Source organism: Cyprinus carpio, chromosome B3 (genome assembly GCF_018340385.1).
Source record: "Cyprinus carpio isolate SPL01 chromosome B3, ASM1834038v1, whole genome shotgun sequence".
NCBI lineage: Eukaryota > Metazoa > Chordata > Actinopteri > Cypriniformes > Cyprinidae > Cyprinus > Cyprinus carpio.
Genome location: NC_056599.1, coordinates 26659908 through 26678842, shown reverse-complemented (window position 1 = coordinate 26678842; position 18935 = coordinate 26659908). Strand labels below are relative to the sequence as shown.

Below are 18935 nucleotides of genomic sequence, written 5' to 3'. Positions count from 1 at the left end.
TGCAGCATCTATTTTGCAATGATTTTAATCTGAAGCAAAGTCTTACATTCTTCCTACAGAGGCAAAATAAAAATTGACATTTTAAATCTTATCACTGTGTCATATCTTCAGTATAAAGTTCATCTGACCTAAAGAAGCAAACCCAAGAAGATTCACGGACGCTGATTATACCTATATGGGGGGTGGGGGAAATTGCATACAATTATTTACCAGCATTTGGTGTGGTTTCTTGCTAGCATGTTGGGCTTATTAAGGGACATAAAAACCAGCTGGAGTTTACTGCTAGAGCTCATTACCATGCACCACCTATTATGTGTATAATCCCTGATAAAACCCACAGCACACAGCAGTTAATCATACAAAGTGTCATGCAGCTAAATTAGAGGCAGGATGTTAAAACTTTAGAGTCTAATTATAGACCATCAGTGTATTCCATCATCAAATATTCACTTAATGATTAATTAAAACATTAATGTACATGCAGAAAAACACTACAGACTTTCTTTTTTTTATGTAAGCAAGAAGCAAATAATTTTTCCCAATAAGGTTCATTAGTTAACTACATTAGTACATGAACTAAGAATGAACAATACTTCTACAGCATTTCATAATCTTAGTTAATATTAATTTCAGCATTTACTAATGGATTATTAAAATAACAAGTTGTGTTTGTTAACAGTAGTTAATGCTCTGTGAACTAACGTACAAGCAATGAATGACTTTTCATTAACTATCATTAAAACAGATTCATAATAGAGTAAAAAATGTATTGTTCATTCATGTTAGTTACTACATTAACTAATGTTAACAAATGACACCTTATTGTAAAGTGTTTACAAATATTTTATATTTCTTTCTTCCTACTAAAATATTTTGGTTGCATTCACTAAAAGTCTATAAAAGTTCAATTAAATGTTAAATAAAAAATTTAAAGTTTATATATCTAAAATTAGACTATATACAAGTCTATATTTTAAGATTTTTTTTCCCGCTGTGCTTTTAACCAGTTTGTTTATCAAACTAATGATATGCTTCTTTACAGACCACCCTGTAAAACGTACATTAATGCTATGTTAGTCTTAATAAGACAGGGAATTTGGGTAAAATGAGACACTTTCTAAAAGATTGCGATTTTATGATGTATTGCATACTAGTTTATTATTAACTTAAGGTATTTACATTTTTAATAATGATAGAGGATTAACCTTAAAGGGATAGTTAGATAATGAAAATTTGCTCGCCTTCAGGTCATACAGGATGTAGGTTACTTTTTTCTTCAGTAGAACAGTAAGAAGATTTTTGGTTGACCTGAGGGTGAGTAAATTTTTGGGTGAACTATCCCTTTAAGTATCTCACCAAATACAATTGTGCATTAAATTATCCCAAAGATTTATTCAAAAGGATATTAGCTTTTTTGGCCAGATTTATTGACAGCAACCCTTTCATTGATTTCGCCTTAAGTATATTGAGGCCTTTATTAAGAGTAAAAACAAACACAGACACAGACACACACACACACACATACATTCTCTCTTTCTCCCTTTTCTTGCTCTCTCTCTAAAACACAGATACGTTCAAAGAATAATGTTAGTCATATACCACAGTCAGTTTCAAACTTTTAAAAATTCAGCAAAAAAATGACGGTTAGAAAGCCAAAGATGTCATCTGAAGATTTATTGGTGACTTTAAAAGAAGTACATAGTTACCCTTCACAGAAAACACTCTTTACACTTTAACACTATGAAATGAAGTGAGATATTAGGTACATGTTGACTATAGCAGGCACCTCCACACTGAAACTAGAAGATTAATCAAAACACCTTCAGGGGAAACATAGCTGTAGATTACATCATGAAAATACCTTATAAATGGCAATGTTTGAGTCAGCGTAATGTATTTTTCTTCAAGGAAGACTGTTTTTCATACTGACACCCTGACAGCCTTGATTGCTGAGGCTTTTAGGCAGAAAATATACATATACAGTATGAGATGAAATTATAAAGGTGTTAAAGGGTGTGACAGAATGAAAGGAGAGATATATTGAGCACAAGTGTGAAAGGGAGGGGTAGGCATGCTGGAAAGGTGAGATAAAGAGGACTGGCAGGAGGGTACAATGCACAAAATTGAGAGAAAAAAACATAAAGAGAAGAACATGTGCTGTGGAGGATACAAATTCTCTGATGCTTCAGGCTGTGTGGTCCACATTTAGAGTCCCACTTATAGCAAATATAACCTATAAGTTTAGTGATTCATCTATGAAAGCTTGTTTCTGCTACAGAAAAAATAAAAAGGTAAATTTGATTTTTACCACATATTTCTGATGTTTTTGTTTAGAAAAACACCAAGTTTATATCTGGTGTGTTTTCATTTAAAAACTTAGGTGCATAAGCTGAATGATTAATGAGGCCTATGATCAATCAGTTCCAAAGAGAAATACAAAACTCGTGTTAAGAAAACAAGCTGACAAAATGATCCAAGATTTGGTGATTTTTAAAAGGCTGCATATTTTTGACCAGGAACACCAAATTAGATACAGGATTTTCAGCACAACACAAGGGTTAAGTGAGGGCCACATATAAGAAGTGAGAGGTGTTGCAGTGGAAGTTCTTATTAAGGATAATTCAAGATCTTTTTGTGTGGGAACATCTGCTCAGTTTTACCTAATTTTGGGGTAAACTGATTAGTGATCGCCTACGGGAGTTTTGCAAAGTCACACACACAGCGTTTACACGTCTGGTGTGTTTTGTGTTCCACTGTTGTATGTGTAATATGTTGAATCCCCTAAGAGACACTGTTAATTAAACAGACAGACTGGCATGTCCTGCTGAGGCTCTGGGGGAAGCTGGAAGTGTACAATGTATCATTGCACAACTATGTGAATGGTGTGCCGTTAACCGGAAAGAGATCCTGGATGCAAATCACACATAAGGCATAAAGCTGTGTTGAGAACTCGCAGGGACTGGTTGTGCCATCAGAGGAAGACGGCGCCACAAAGTAATAAAAAGAAAATACCACAACCATCTTTCACATTGTTCTGTCTAAGTACATGATAAACAAACATGTGAATCTGAGGCCAGTTCTTTTTAATGAATTTGATTCACAAATCTGCCTGAATCAAACTCACGAGTTTTACTGGTCTGAATCATGGTCTGATTCAGTCAGACTGAATCATTGACTGAATCAGCTCAGTGATCTAACAACTGACTACAAGATATTGGCTACATCTGAAAGCTGATAAATGTTGCCTTCTGAGGACACACTGCCAGGTAGGAAGGCATCGAGGCATGTCCGAATCCAATCTCAGCTTCACTTCCCATCTGAGATGCTTTCATCTGATGGATTTTTGAAAGCAGCAGAGATGTATCCCTTGCTGCCTTTGATATCCCACAATCCTGTGCGTTCCATTCAGTGACTAAAAAAATAAAAATGGCATCTGAAAGTTGCACTTGGTGGCTAGTTTATGTGTAAATGTATGTTTCTGACCAACTTTGGTCATGCTACAGCATGCTCCTCAGATGTTACAATGCACCCCAGCTATGGGGCATGTTGTCACATTTCAGTTCCATTCTTTTGGGGTAAATAAGGAAAAATGTATATGCTGCAATTATGAAACAAAACCACATATATGTACTAGACAAGTGTGAAATTAATGTGGGAAAAAATTATACTCTGACCCCCATGTGGAATAACACAAACTGAGAATGTCAAAAAGTGTTAGTGTTATGCCCCACTCTCCCCTAGTGCTCTTGTGGTTCAAAATAACTAGCTTCACAATCGTTGGACTTGGAAGTGTGTGTACATGTGTTTGTATATGTTTTTGGAAAACCCAGCTAAGGCAGTGTGCTCTTTACAGCTGAGCTCCTTCGGGCAGAAGATTTAAATGGCATAATTCATATTATTTAACAGAAAACACACACACACACACACACACACACACACACACACACACACACACACACACACACACACACACACACACACACACACTGCATCCAGGCAGTTTTTGAAGCTGCTGAATCCATTTGTAAGACAGCAGTGAGGTGACAGAGGCAATCCAGAGGCAAGAGAAGAATGCCAGCACAAGCGCTCCAGAGGAGCATTTTTATAAATGAATGCAATAATAATGTTGCCCAGCATTTCTATGAATGGTAATGTACTCTGATGAAAAAAACAAAACAAGTAGCCCGCAGAGATTTCATTTTTAAACACGGAGCAGACAGAGCATGGGCAAAGAGTATATTTAAAACAGAGAGGTTAAACCCACCCTCGCTCTTGCTCTCTCATCAATCTATATAAACACACACATACACACAAGCACTGGAGCATATTCATCAAACCATGCAGAAATTGTAAATGACTTGAGGGAAGAGAGACAGACTGCTCTGAATACACACACGCTACAGTCATTTATACACACAATACTGTTCACATTCATGCACAGTATACAGAAAAGGCCAGTATTTCACAATCTTCGAATGCATCATACTCACATACGTGCTTCATCTTAAAACTGTTGAGAAATGGATCACAGACTGTGTATATATGTGTCTATGTAAAAGGGTGAAAGGAATTAATCTCCCCAGCAGCCCTCCCCCAATCCCGTCTTTCCCTCGGCTCTCCCTCTTCCCTTATTCATCTGCTCATCTGCGCCTGTGTGTCACTGTTAACTTCATCCATCTTCATCCTCCCGCCTTCATCTTTTCCATCAAACTGGATTTTTGGGGGTTATGCAAAGCATGTTTGCTGGACTGGTAGCTTCTCAACTGAACTGTGTAAATCAAATTATAGACACTACACTTTCCCCCAAACGCCTGCGATTATGAGCCCTTCACCCACTTTTCATGTCCAGTTTCCTACTGTTTCATGACAGACATCTATTGATGATACAGTCAATGACTAGTGTTCAGCAAAAAATATGAATTGATTAAAGGGTAAAAGAAAATAAATTGCAAAAAAAAAAAAGTTCACACAAAAGCCACTCAAAAATGATGTCCCCATTACACTGTGAAACCCAACATAATTCATTCGTGATTAGCAGGTTTATATACACTGCTGTTCAAAAGTTTAGGGTCTTGAAATATTTAAATGTTTTTGAAATAAGTACTCACCAAGGCTGCATTTTCTTTGATAAAAATAAATATTGTAAAATATTATACATTTAAACAACCATATTCTGTTTTAATGTTTTTACATGTAATTTATTCCTGATGCAAAACTGAATTTTCGGCATCATTACTCAAGTGTTCAGTGTCACATGATCCTTCAGAAATCATTATGATATGCTGATTTGCTGCTCAAGAAACTTTATTATGATCAAAATTAAAATCAGTTGTGCTAACTCTATCTTACGACCAATTTGTACATATTTTACAAAGGTGGCTAATTCGTACAAATTAATACGACATCACTCGTACGATTTGAGTGATGGGTAGGTTTAGGGGCGGGGTTAGGTCATTCGTACAAATTAATATGAATTGTGCAACTTGTAAAATACGTACGATTTAGCAAAAATTTTATGAATTTGTACGAGTAAGTTCATACGAATTAGCCACCTTGTAAAATATGTACAAATTGCTATGAGATCGGGCTAATTGTGCTACTTAATATTTTTGTGAAAACCGTGATATGTTTTTCTTTATGACATTATAAACTGTCACTCGGAAATCTGACTATTGTAATTCACTATAATGTTACTAGTCAAGTGAAAAGTCAATCTGTTGTTCATCCTCAGCAAAAATAATTTGTACTTGCATTTGGCACTTAGGATGTGTTCATTTCAGACCCTGCTCACGTCCTTCACCTTCATTATCCTATCTCACCCTAGACGTCCATTATCATCTGCTGCTCCACCCTGACCTCCATTCTGCCTCTCTGATCATTATTCAGCCCCTTTAGACATATACTGTAGTCTTATCAACTAGGAGGAATAGTTCATGAATATATACAGTATATGTGCGTGTCTTTGTGCCTCCAATTTAAAAATGGGTTAACTGTTGGTAGGATCTTAGTTCTAATCCATGTATGTACTGTATACAGTATACATACACAAACACAGGTGTTGCTATTGGAGAAAATGTCTCATTATGCAAATAGACAAGGATCAAGAACGAGGCCTACACACATAAACACTCATACAACATAATCATATAATAACTTAAATACACACACTGCACAAGCTCGTGGCTCGAATTTGGAAAGCCCAATGTTTGAAAGTATTAATATGGTAAATATAATAATTAATACAACATAATCACCTTTTAATGATACACATGCAAGCATTTAACATTATGTTTATGATCCATCATCTCCTAATTACAGATCTAGAATAAATTGCTTACAATACTGTCCAAGTATGTGTGTTCAGACCTCACTGGATTAAAAGGATGAGATCTTTTTTTTTTTTCCGATTGCAACATCATGACTTTATATTATGGATACAGAATGATGTAAGCAAACATTGTTTAAATAATCTGTAAAAACTAAATTAGCTTTTAGTCTGCAAGTGTAAATGAGGAAGTTTATGAACTGCACCGTACAATTGTTACTGACCTGAGAAGCCATTTCTGTCACCCCATGAGTTTTTGACCAACGGGGCTGATGAGACAGAACAAAAAATGTTGCTGTAGTCAGTCAACAAGCTATTACATCATCACCATTTTATTATATTTTTATATAATTTTAAAATGAGGCAACAAAAACATGCATGAACAGCAGTGTGATAAAGCTTAATTTGAATGATTTTGTGAATGTGTATCTTTAACTACACATGGTCAATCACTACTGTTCAGAAAACTGGTCAGTAATTGTTTCTTCAGCAATGAAGCATTAAACTGATTAAAAGTGACAGACATTTATAATTTTATAAAAGATTTCTATTTCAAATAAATACTGTTCTTTTGAACTTTCTATTCATAAATAAAAATAAAAAAAAGATCTGAAACAAATGACAGTTTCCACAAAAATATTAAGCAGCGCAACTGTTTTCAACATTGATAATAAGAAATGTTTCTTGTGCAGCAAATCAGTATATTAGAATAATTTCTGTTTGATCATGTGACACTGAAGACTGGAGTAATGATGCTGAAAATTCAGCTTTGCCATCACAGGAATAAATTTCAATTCAAAATACAGTATATTACAATAGAAAACGAATCGTTATAATATTTTACAATCTCATCAAATCAATACAGCTTTGGTGAGCATGAGAGACTTTTCAAAAACATTAAAAAATATTACTGCCCTTAAACAAATTAAACGAGTAATTCATTCGACTGATTCAGAGCAACGATTTCTAGGTCTTTTTGGAGTGATTCAGTAAAAGAAATGGCTAAAAAGCGTCATTTGTTTATAAATCAGACAGTTTGAGCACAGTATTTTTGCATGCAGCCAGTAAAATCATGTTTCTTATTATCTTCATATTTTTTTCTTGAACTATACTTTTAAAATCTCATCACATTCAAGACTGCAAACACACAAACTGGGTAATATCTTTTTTCCTTTGTCGTGGAGTGGCACTGCAGCTGAATAGCGATGCAGGACACAAAACACACATGCACACATAATTAATCAACACACACAGGGAGTGAATTGACTCAGGGGAACTGTGAATATTACCTCAGCTCACCTCATTATCTCTCATCGTTTACTCATTCATGGACTCTATCACTTCTACTTATCACCCATGCTTTTGTTATTTGGCCTGCCTATTCGTTTCTTCATTACAGTCTTTCTACACCTGGTATTAACATCTGTCTCAGTTGATCAGATCACAAGTGGTCAGTCGAAACAGATTTAATTTACACTTAACACGCATCTCAAATGCACCTCTGATGTAGCTAGCTGAGTATAAAACCTGTTTTTGAGCAGAGATTACATTATGTGATATACAGGAGGTGGCACTAAAGCTTTAAACAGGGTTGTGTTCACCATTTCACGATGGAGTATAGATTTAGTGTGGGTCCACAACCACAAATTCAGCAAGACTGCACTATGTTTGACAATATATTCTGCCCTGCAGACTTATAAAAAAAAAAGAAAGAAAATTCTCCACTGGACCTTGTGCATGAATGTGGCCAAAAACTTGATATTCCAAACACATTGTTGGAAATATTTGCCCTTGCACATCAACACTAATATATACACAGCTTGGCCCTAAAACTTCTTTCACACAGATGTAAACAGTAGAGCTACACATGGCTGTTGCCTTGACCTCAAACTGTAGTCGGGTTGTTGACGTGACCTGGCATTTTCACTGTCCCACAAGATAAAAATGAATATAATTAATATTGCTGTTATTTAAAATGCAGTAAATCATTAAACATTTTTTTTGACCTACATGGACCTGTTGTTCTAAAAGCTGCAGTGTTATTCCATTTTTTACATTTTTGAGCCAAATCTCAAAATTGTCCTATGGTGTGACTATCTCAAGCATGGTTCAATAAATTACAACTTTTATAAATGAAAAAGAAAAGCATAAAAATGCAATAAATACCTCCAGCGTAATTGTACCAGTGTCTATTTTAGTAAATGGCAATAATTTTTTTCATCCATACATTTCTGAAAGCGTAGGAACTTGATACATTTTGTCTCTGAAAACCATGTCCTCTGGTGTGACACCATATCCTGATTATCCCGGCCAATAAATAGAGAAAACTTTAATTAGTTGAAGGACCCCATTCATGGTCGTGTTACTGAAGCCCCCTGTGAAGCCCCTGTGTCTCAGAATTGTGCAAATATTTAACTTTTTGGAACCATACAACAATAGAAATAAATACTGATATGAAAAAACGCTCTAAATATAAAACTAAAAGCTAAACAATTTTTTTTCAAAAAACACTTTTAAGTCATTCAGTCTTTCATTCAATTAATCTTTCAAAAAATCACATTCATTCACAAAAAAACCAAGCCACATCAATAATAAATGGCTCACTGAATCATTGACTCACTCGATTAGTTTAAAAACATGGATTCATTGAGTAAAGAAAAACCGCTGAGTGTTGATCACAACAGTTCTCCAAGAGCTTTATTTTTGTTGGCGTAATTATTGACAATGTGTCTAAAATGTAATTATTTGCACCTTTACCTTATCTTCATTTTAAAGTAAAAACTTTTATGTAACCTTTTTTATTATTATTATTTCTACCAGCCAATGATGATTCTGAAAGAAAACACACAGTGTTTGTTATAGCAACACGTGCAACTTTTAGCACATCTGGCTGACAGAACCGCATGCTTGTATTTCAGCATTGCTGTTAAAATGTTATGGTTATTTTAGCAAATAGTTTGCTTCATAAATTCAGTTCAACAGAAAAGGGTAAATTTTATCAATCGACTGAATCTACATATGCATTTTAGAAGCTGTTCTTGCTCCGTCCAAGCAGTATGCATGTCTTCAATCGGTCAGGTAATGTTAATATGACCCATTTCAGGGGCTGACAAAATCACATTTTAACATCAGTCAGAGCTATAGAAATGCATCTTAATATTTACAAGTAAATCGCCATGTTATGCGTAGGCTGCTTTCTATCTCCACCCCAACCCCACCACATCCCACACCCCATCACAAAGTTTTGACATCCATCAGAGGGGATCAAGCCTTCTTTAGGGGGGTCAGGCCCCCCCAAACCCCTCCCATAATTCGCACCCTGCCTGTAGGTAATCGGTAGGAAAATCGACCAAAAATCAGGTCCATCTTCAAAACAAAAAAGAATAAATCACACACACTACCCACACTTGCAAATGTATCAAAATATTAATTTATTCACTGGCAACGTTTCAGTCCATGACCTTTCTCTGGCATATGTCTGCAACACTGTGCAGATAGTGTGGGGGATTTATTCTTTCTATTTCAAAAGTTTCAAAAACGTTGTTTCGAAGCAAATCCAAAATATTTTTAGTGTACATTTACTTGAGAAAAAAAAATCATACAAAATAAAATACATTGTTTTCTGAAAAAAAAAAAATCATAAAAATGAAGTTTTTATACTTAAAATAAGAAACAATATCTGCCAATGAGGTGACAAAAATAAACTTAATTTGAAGCCAATTTTTTTCTGTACTGCACCTGATATGGCTAATTTTTTCTTAAGCATAAAGTCAATTTAATTTTTTTCTTTCTTTTTTTTTTTAAACAAGACTTGTTATTTCATATCTCAAGTGAACGTATCTTCATTCAAGATACATTTAAGATAAAGATATTTGTACTGGAAAACAAGACAAAAATACTGAGTAAGAAAATTTTTGCAGTGAAAGGATGAAGAGAAAAGAAGGAACATAATATTACCATGAAGTGAGAAACAGCTTAAAATGAGTAAAGGAGAAATATTGTAGTCTCCATGGAAACGATGACTTGCCAAAGAGGGGATTTCTCCCAAATCTAAGCTTTAAGCCTTTGATCAAGGTATGTGTGAGAATGTGTGTCTGTGAGTGCGTTTGAGAGAGCGAGCGCCACAGCTTTGTGTTCCTCCACTGGCGACTCACAGTGCCATATACCTGCAGATGATCTCACAGTAAATGAAAACCATGTCTGAATAGAAACTGAGATTAGACTTGAACAATGGAATTCCATTTCCACGGACACAATCATTCCCAAAGGCAAACAATGCAATTCCATTACAGTTTCAAACCGTAGGAAAATTCAGTTGTTGGCATGAAGAAAAACATTTGCAGGAATTGCCCTCTAAGTTGAAATAAATCCTCTGGCAAATGTTTTCTTTTCCTCTCTTTCCTCTTTACCTTACACACTCTTACAGCATAAACACTCAATATAAATCAACAATGTTTGTAGGTAGGAGAAACTCCACGGAATACGTATCACCTAATTTTCTATTTTAAAAGTCTGAGTTAAAGGTTGTTTGTCTGAGGGGCACTTTCCCTGTTTCCTCTACTTCTGTCCATCTTTCCTTTTCCCTCATTATACATGTCTTGCCTTAGGAAGAAACCAAGAAGAAAAAAGTGACAACATAAGGGGAGACATTATAAATACATCAAGCTATTTAAAACTAAAGAGAGATCTGAGGTTCAAGGACAGAGGGGATCAAAATGAAAGAGCTCAGCCAGGGAGGAAGAGCCGTGGAGCAGACGCAAAGATGCTGGGTTAGCGTTAGCACGCTAGCATATGTGTCGCCGGTGGGCTTTTTCCTTGTCTGGAGCACATGGTGGCCCTGCGCTCTGATTGGCTCGGTCCTTGTGGCCATGGAAACCCAGCCATGGGTGAACGATACCCCCTCTGAACATGACTTGGGGAAAAGACAGGAAACAAGGACATCTCTCTCACACACACACATTCAGTCTAATACTTTCTGACCTGTGTTGGAGGACTCATGTTTCGTGTTGATGATGTAACCAAAGTGTCTGTCACTGCGCTCATGGCAGGATCACTGAGGGAGAGTTAGAGGTGAACGAAAAGGAGAAACAGATCACACGGAAATGAAAAAGTGCAAGAGCAGCTTGTTTTTCTGACTCCTTTCTTGTACTTTGTTCTTGATTTACTCTAGCTGTAAAAGGAAAGTGTTGAGCTAGAAGAGACAGCCCCAGTGAAGTACTAAACAAAACAGTACTTTTCTTTTAGACATGTTTTGTTTTCATAATTTTTTTTGTCATAATGTTGTATAATGATGTTAATTCAATAACTGTTAATTCAATAATAATTCAATAATTAAGCTGTTAATGATCTGATTCAAATCGAGACTTTTTGTCTGATTCAGCAACAGGACCAAAACAAGAGAGTCATTAATTAATGAATCAAACAAAAATCATCATACATATTTTTTTTTTTTTTTGCTCTTTCAGCCAGCAAAGAACCTAACAAAAAGATGTTTATTTTCTGTTTACCGTTGTCTATTTTTCTACTGGAACAGTAGGACCAGCAATTCAGATTTATATTTGCCATGTCATTTTTCCACTGGCCTCAACATAAAGAAATATACAGTACATATCTATCAATTTATATGTAACATTTTAGATTAGCATTTATAATTTCACACTTGCAAGTTTATTAGTTTTATATCAACATGTACTATATTATGTACTAAACATTTTTGTATTATATTAAAAATATGTTTAAAATATAAAATATTTATTATTAAAAACAAAAAATACTGAGAAGCAGAATTTGCAAGTTTGCAAGGCACCAAAATGCAAGTAAATAATAATAGCTAGATAGCATTTGCCTAAAAGGGCAGATTATAGCTCTGGGCCAGTGTCCATCCTTTTTGTTGAGCCATCATTGTACTGTTTCGTGGGCCAGTTTTCACCATCACATTCAATTCAGGTGTAATACTAGCCAGGGCTTCAGATTCTGGGGAAACACTTTGGAATACATCACATTGTCACTTTAATTGCAAAACGTACTGTTTTTTGTGCCTCCAATTAGGCATAAGATCTACACCTCTGCTCTACACTCCCAGGCAAGGGAGCCAGAGAGGAAGAAATAGAGACCAAGAGTCTTCAACCTAATAGATGTCCTTAGTGTTTCTGTTTTCCTCTGTCTGTCTCTGACAGGGCCCAGACCTGGCTGGGTCAACAGAGCCCATGTACTTGACTTTGACACAGGTTATGTGTCAGCACAGAGACTTGTGCATGAGAAAGAGAAAGTTTTGAAAAAGATGATGTTGGGCAGGCCATGGGAGAGAAGGCTGTAAATCAGGATGGCTTGTGTTTGTGTGTGTGTTTTATGTGGCCTCAGTTGTCTCTGTGTGCCCTGTCTTTGCAGTCATCCCTCGCTGTCACAAAGCATTAATACTGACTGCAGATTTACTCACTCAGCCACAGAAGCTGAGAATGCACACTCACGTGTGTGTATGTGTGTGTGTGTGTGTGTGTGTGTATGTGTGTGTGTGTGTGTTTGGATGGCAAAGGTTCACTTCTGCACTGAGCTGTGTGGAAGAAAAAATCACATAAGACTCCTTCCCACTGGGAATGTCACTGAGGATCTATAACTACAAACACACACACACACACACACACATAAAAAAAACGTGCTGTGTGCATCACACAGAATGATGGAATCCTTATGAATCATCATGATGATAAGGACAGCACTCGTTTGTAGAAAACACATGAGTACACACACAAAAACTATCATAATACATCTTTACAGACTCTTAATAGTGTGTGTGTGTGTACGGGTGAGGTTTTGTTTAGACTGTGGTTGCCAAATGTTAAAAATCTATCGTTCAATGTTTGCCACCATTCATTTGAATCTCCATATGGATTACAGATTGACAGACTTTGTAACAGACTTACTGAGAGGCTTCAGAGCCTCCCCACTTAACTGATGCTGCCTCGATCTGGGTGGTCAAAACTGGCCTTGACCAGCCGGAACGAAGCAGTCTGTTTTGTCTCTATATGTGTGTGTGTATGTTCACATTAGAAAGCTGTACACAGGCCAGGTTCCTCAGATCAAGCTCCTGGACTTTAGAGTGCATGAGCGTGTGTGTAATTGCATGCCAGACAGAATGTGCTCCTCATCGCTCTCTCACCCAGGCGAAGCGCAATTTCCATTCCTTTCTTTACTATTTTCTTTCTGCCATTACATCCAAATGTCTACTGTGTGTATGTATGTAATAAGTCACATAGAAACACTGTTGTAAAACACACTGATATACCTAAAAGTCTTGAGATGAAAGAGATCTAATGGAAAATGAAGAACAAAAAATAGGATGGGGGTGTGCGTAAAAAAAGAGGGGGTCTTGATATGCCATCGTGTCTATATGCATATCACATAATTATATTATATATAATTAATATTCATACTAGATTATGATTATTTATAGATTATCCTTTAAATGATAATCTTAAATATAATTACTATATTACTGAGAATCAAAAATAAATTATTAATTTTTTTTTTTTTTTTTTTTTTACATTTTTCACACAATAACAAATATTCAAATACTTTGTTTATAGCATTCTTTGTTTATATCATCGGTTTTAAACCTGCAATTAAACTTACAATTTTAATGTTTTCATTGGGTTGGGAAAAAGGATACAACTAAATCTATATAATAAAATATATCTGAAAATAAAAGTAATTATTAAGGCATGGAAAAAAACAATAACTAATACGACTTATATCTAAACAAAATTATATATTTAATTTAAATATAATATTTTAAAATATCTATTTTATACATTTACATCAATAGATTTATATACATTTTCATATACACAAAAAAAAAAACTGACACATTTAAGCACCAGAAGTAAAACAATCACCCAAATACTTTTTAATACATTATGATTTTTTATGATATGATATGATTTTTTTTTTTTTTTCAAAACTCACAGACAGCTTTAACATGATGTTATTAAAGTCTGCAAGCCCATCAGAGCTATAAATCCATCGGCAAATCAACTTGGCCAGTTTTCAAGATTATTTAAAGCAATTGGTCACTGTAATCTTTCAAACAGGATGCATTTGAGAAATCCAGACATATAAGGCATCTACATAGCAACTTCGCAAAAGAAGAGAGACAGAATGCAGAATGAAGGCACAGGCATTCTTGGAGTGAATGTATGATTAAAACATAAAAAAGTATCTACGCTTACATTGGACTATTTCACTATCACTTTCCAGCTTAAAGACATCAAGTCAATGTTTTTGAAGGTTTTTAAGATGACTGATTGGGTTGTAGTTTCCTTGAGTGTCTGACATATTCAGTCTGCCTGATATAAATTTTTCAAATTGACTAGTTGCACTAAATCCTATTAACATTTGTTTTTTAAAAATATTTCAGTACAGAAAAAATATCACACAAATGCTAGAAAATGGTTGTAAAAACACACAAGAGGTATTCTCTATTCTGTGCCTCGATGCACCACCACCTCACCTCCGCTGATGAAATACTTTATGCTCTAATATCAGCTAATTGCTTTAATCAGATGTTTTGGTGCATAACTGTGACAAATACCTGCAAGGCTTGTTGCTGTGGAGCAGTGAGCCGAACAGATACAGTACAGTGTACATTTAACCGGAAAACATGGTGTCCGCTTAGCAGACATTAAACAGACAGACTTGGACCAAACACTGAATAAAACTAGCTGGACACTAACAGTATGAAAGCAATAGAAAAAGAGAAAAAAAATACATTTAACTGCCAATCCCAAGACAATTGCAAGAACAATGCTCTCTAAAACAAAGATGCTTTTATGGACATTATCTGATCCCAGTGTATAATCTTGCAATAGTAAGGGAGGGACTTTCCTAGAGATCTCTGCATTATTGAGGGTGACTTTAACAAATATCTTCTGCTTTCAATTATTACTTTTTTTAGCGGTTTTTATGCTTATCTCCAGGAGTCTTCGCTTAGGTTCACAAAGGAACCAAAGAAAACCTTAACTAAAACCTAACATACATCCTCAAGGTCGTTAAAACCAAACAAAAGCAATGCGAGCAGAAAATGTGAAGTCTGTAATGACCTTTTGTTTCTGTCAGCAAAAAACGCAAAACCAAACCCCTGGATAAAAGTGTCATTACTTGCGCTGCTGCGCGCGACAACGTCTTACAGTTGTAACCACATTATCAATGGGTTGCATTTTACACAAAAGTACATGTAATTGTCCTTCATTTAAGTATTAAGCATCTAATTGATTGACACTCATTATAACCTCGCCAAAATATAGTAACAGGCTCCAGTTCTATCGTCCACGTGCTGTTTCTCTACACCAAACATCTTGATAGTAAAACACAAACACGACTCTTACCGCTCTGCGAGTCTGTGATGATTATTTTAAGGAGAAGGATGCCCGGTCAAATGACGGAATTGGTCCCAGAGTCTTAATCGCTGCCCGAGTCGTCCGTTAACGGGCTCGCCTCCGCCTCTGTCTCGGTCTCGTCACCGCTGAAGACTTCACGAGACCTCAGAGCGCGACTCCAATAACATGCTGCGCGGTAACAAATGCTGTTTTATTGCGAGTGTTGTTCATGTTCGCTTGCAGTCTGTCGCTCTGTTCATAAACTCGGCGGGATAAATGCAGTCACTACGAAGAAACGCTCAATCAGTCGCCGCGGAATTCATTTATTCGTCTCGTGCCCCTATTTACCTGGCGAAATATTCTCGCGCGCTTGCGGTGTCGTTTTCAATCGCGCTGCTGAAGTGACCGATTGCAGCGAACACTTGCGAACCCGCCATCCTACTAACTGTCAACAATAAATGACTGCGATTTCGAGCTGTGTCCGCGTCTTCGTCCTCGTGGGGAGGCTAGGACACAATGACTGAGTCCGCGGCTCACCCACGCGACTTTTTTGGTCGTGTGTCATGGGAAAAGGCGAAAGTGCACGACCTTGTCTGAGGGATGCTACAGCGTGTTAACACTGAAGGGGAAGCCTGACGGATGCCTGCTCACTGACCAGAGACATTTCTGACGTTCACCAAATGCGAAGGATGATTGAATTGCGCGCCAGCTCGTTCTCATGCATGGTTTTCTTTGGACATAAAAACCCTTTGTTCTAACCCAGTGGCTCCCAACCCTGGTCCTGGAGGCACCCCAACTCTGCGCGTTTTGAATGTCTCCTGAATCAAACACTGCAGGTCATCAGCTCATTAGTAGAGACTCCAAGACCTGAAATTGTTGTGTCAGAGAAAGGAGACATGCAAAATGTTGGGGTTCCTCCAGGACCAATGTTAATTTATGTTTTAAATGAATATTTCAATAAGTATTTCATACTTATTTTATTGTAGACGTAAAAAGGATAGGCCCTATGTCAAGACATAGACAGTTTTAATATTTTTAAGAATCTCTGTAGTGAAATATAAGACGAAATAAACCAAACGTGAAACATGGACCCTATTCACAAGTCTGTGATGAGGAGTTTAACGGTCATCAACATCGTAAATCCTCAAAAAAAAAATTATATTTAGATTTTTTTTTAAATAAATGTATGTACATTTATAACACTATACTTTGTATTTTATCACTTTTGCATCAAATTACAAAGAAATTGGTTAACCCTGATGCAGGGGTGGGGACGGTAAATTTGACATCGTTCTCTCTTCTGACTGCCGTTATCAGTCTCTCAGTTTTTTTCCTTTGATTGAAAGTCATGAAAACACTAGCAGGGAGTTTTTCTTCTGCTATTTGAGCAAACGGGAATGCAAAAAACCCAGCTATGACGACTTCCGCTGCTGAGAAACCCAGAAATCAGAAAAGGGTCCACTGGATTGGGGTTTTCACCTCTAAACAACAACAACAAAACCTAAATTTAGTTTTTATGATAGCTTCCCACACTCACTTATTGGAGAACCTGCTGTTTATTAAAGCTGAAGTTGTATTCACATCGGCCCTTCAACTTAATCAAGCAAGACTTCTAATACCTGCCCAGCCCTATACCCTCTTACAAAATTTGAGTTGATGGTTCTTACCCTGAAACCGTGTTCCATCAGTCTAAAGTCTGAAGGAGCCATTGTAACCTCTCCATCTGCTCTCAACTCTGACATTCAGACACTCTGACAGGAACTTTGACAGGCGGACTGGTTCAGGTGCACAGGCTGACATCTTATGCAGACAGTGACATTGGAAATGGGGTTTCCTCCTAACCAGAGGCATCTCTTTCTCCCTCTCTTTTTCTCTCTCTCTCTCCCTCTGTTGTCTTTGTGTTGTGTCTCTCTCTCCATTTCTCACTTGTCAAATGGTGGCATGGCTTAGCCTGGTTAGAGTCCAGGAGCATGAAATAATTATGGATGCTGTGGATGGCATGGATCCGATCAAACTGTTCTGATAGTTGTGACTGGGAGGTAGGGGGAAATAAGGCTCCCAAAGTTTGTGCACTCTGGGTGGTTTTGGTTTTCGGCATATGGTGCTCAAAAACAGCCTGAAGTGACACAAAGTGCTCCAATACTTTTTCAAATCATCTCCTCTGCCAGAAATTCCCTGGTGTCCTGTTTAACCCAAATCTCTCTCTCCAACTTGTGGGAAAGGAGAAGAGTAGTCAGCAGAGAGGCGACACTGAGTTGTCGGATCAAGATGGTGACAATGTCACATCAAATCAGTCCATTAATCAGTCAGTCAGTGTGATTGGACAAATGATTGGACAGCCACAACTCACCATTGTGAACACAAAATGCCAGAGTTCTAAAACTTTTCAGTCACATTACATTGAAATTTAATTCAATATCATGATGCTATAGTTGCCATAACCTATATTTCAACAGTATCACCTTTTGTTTTAATACTTGTAACACTTAGGCCTGTTGCTATCAATTCACAAAGTTTAGCAATTCCTTTCCAATTTATTTAGGATCAACTTTTCTTTTTTCCATTCTGTTAAACATTAGTGTCTCTTACATGTTGACTGATACTAAAAATCTGGTCTGACTTGCCATGCAATTGATGCTTCAAGAGGCTTTTTGAAAAGCTTTGGATTAATGGCAGTTTTTTTGAGAAATGAGCAAACTTAAACTTAGCTCTCAGTTCCCCTGAGATTCATCAAGCCTAGTATTGTCAGGATCAGGAAGTCTCTATCCACTCTTGCTATCCTTCTCCTGTAGAAGGTACAATTGTAGCTTAATCAGAATATATTTCTGAACTTGATTCATGATACCTTTCCCTGCTGCTGCTGTGGAGTGGCAGTGTCATATTTGTGTTATCATGTACTGACTGCATGACTATATCCCAAAAAAGCGTATATAATATAGTAATCATACTATTATTTGAATATATTATATTTTCTGCACATTTTCTCCCATTTCTAGTAAGTTGAGTTTTATTGGATTACCATAAGTTAAGAAATATACCAATTTTATACAGTTTTATACAAAATGTTACCAAAAATATAAAAATGTTATACAAAGAAATATGCAAATGTTATACAAATGCAACATATTGCATATTTTACACATGCAACATAACAAGGTTTCATGAGTACAGCGAGCTACTATCTGAAGTGTTTATTGTTGCATGTTATATTTATAAAATAGTAGGCAGTATACAGTGTA

The 18935-nt window shown here is 36.4% G+C and overlaps 1 protein-coding gene across 1 annotated transcript in view; it reads right to left on the bottom strand.

Annotated features, from left to right (window-relative positions):
• LOC109059579 (gap junction gamma-1 protein-like) overlaps positions 1-16496 on the bottom strand; it is a 31261-nt gene extending 14765 nt beyond the window's left edge. Inside the window, exon 1 of the mRNA XM_019076773.2 lies at positions 15706-16496. The gene's annotated coding sequence lies outside the window, so the exon portion shown is untranslated. The remainder of the gene's footprint in view (positions 1-15705) is intronic.
• Positions 16497-18935: the final 2439 nt, after the last annotated feature.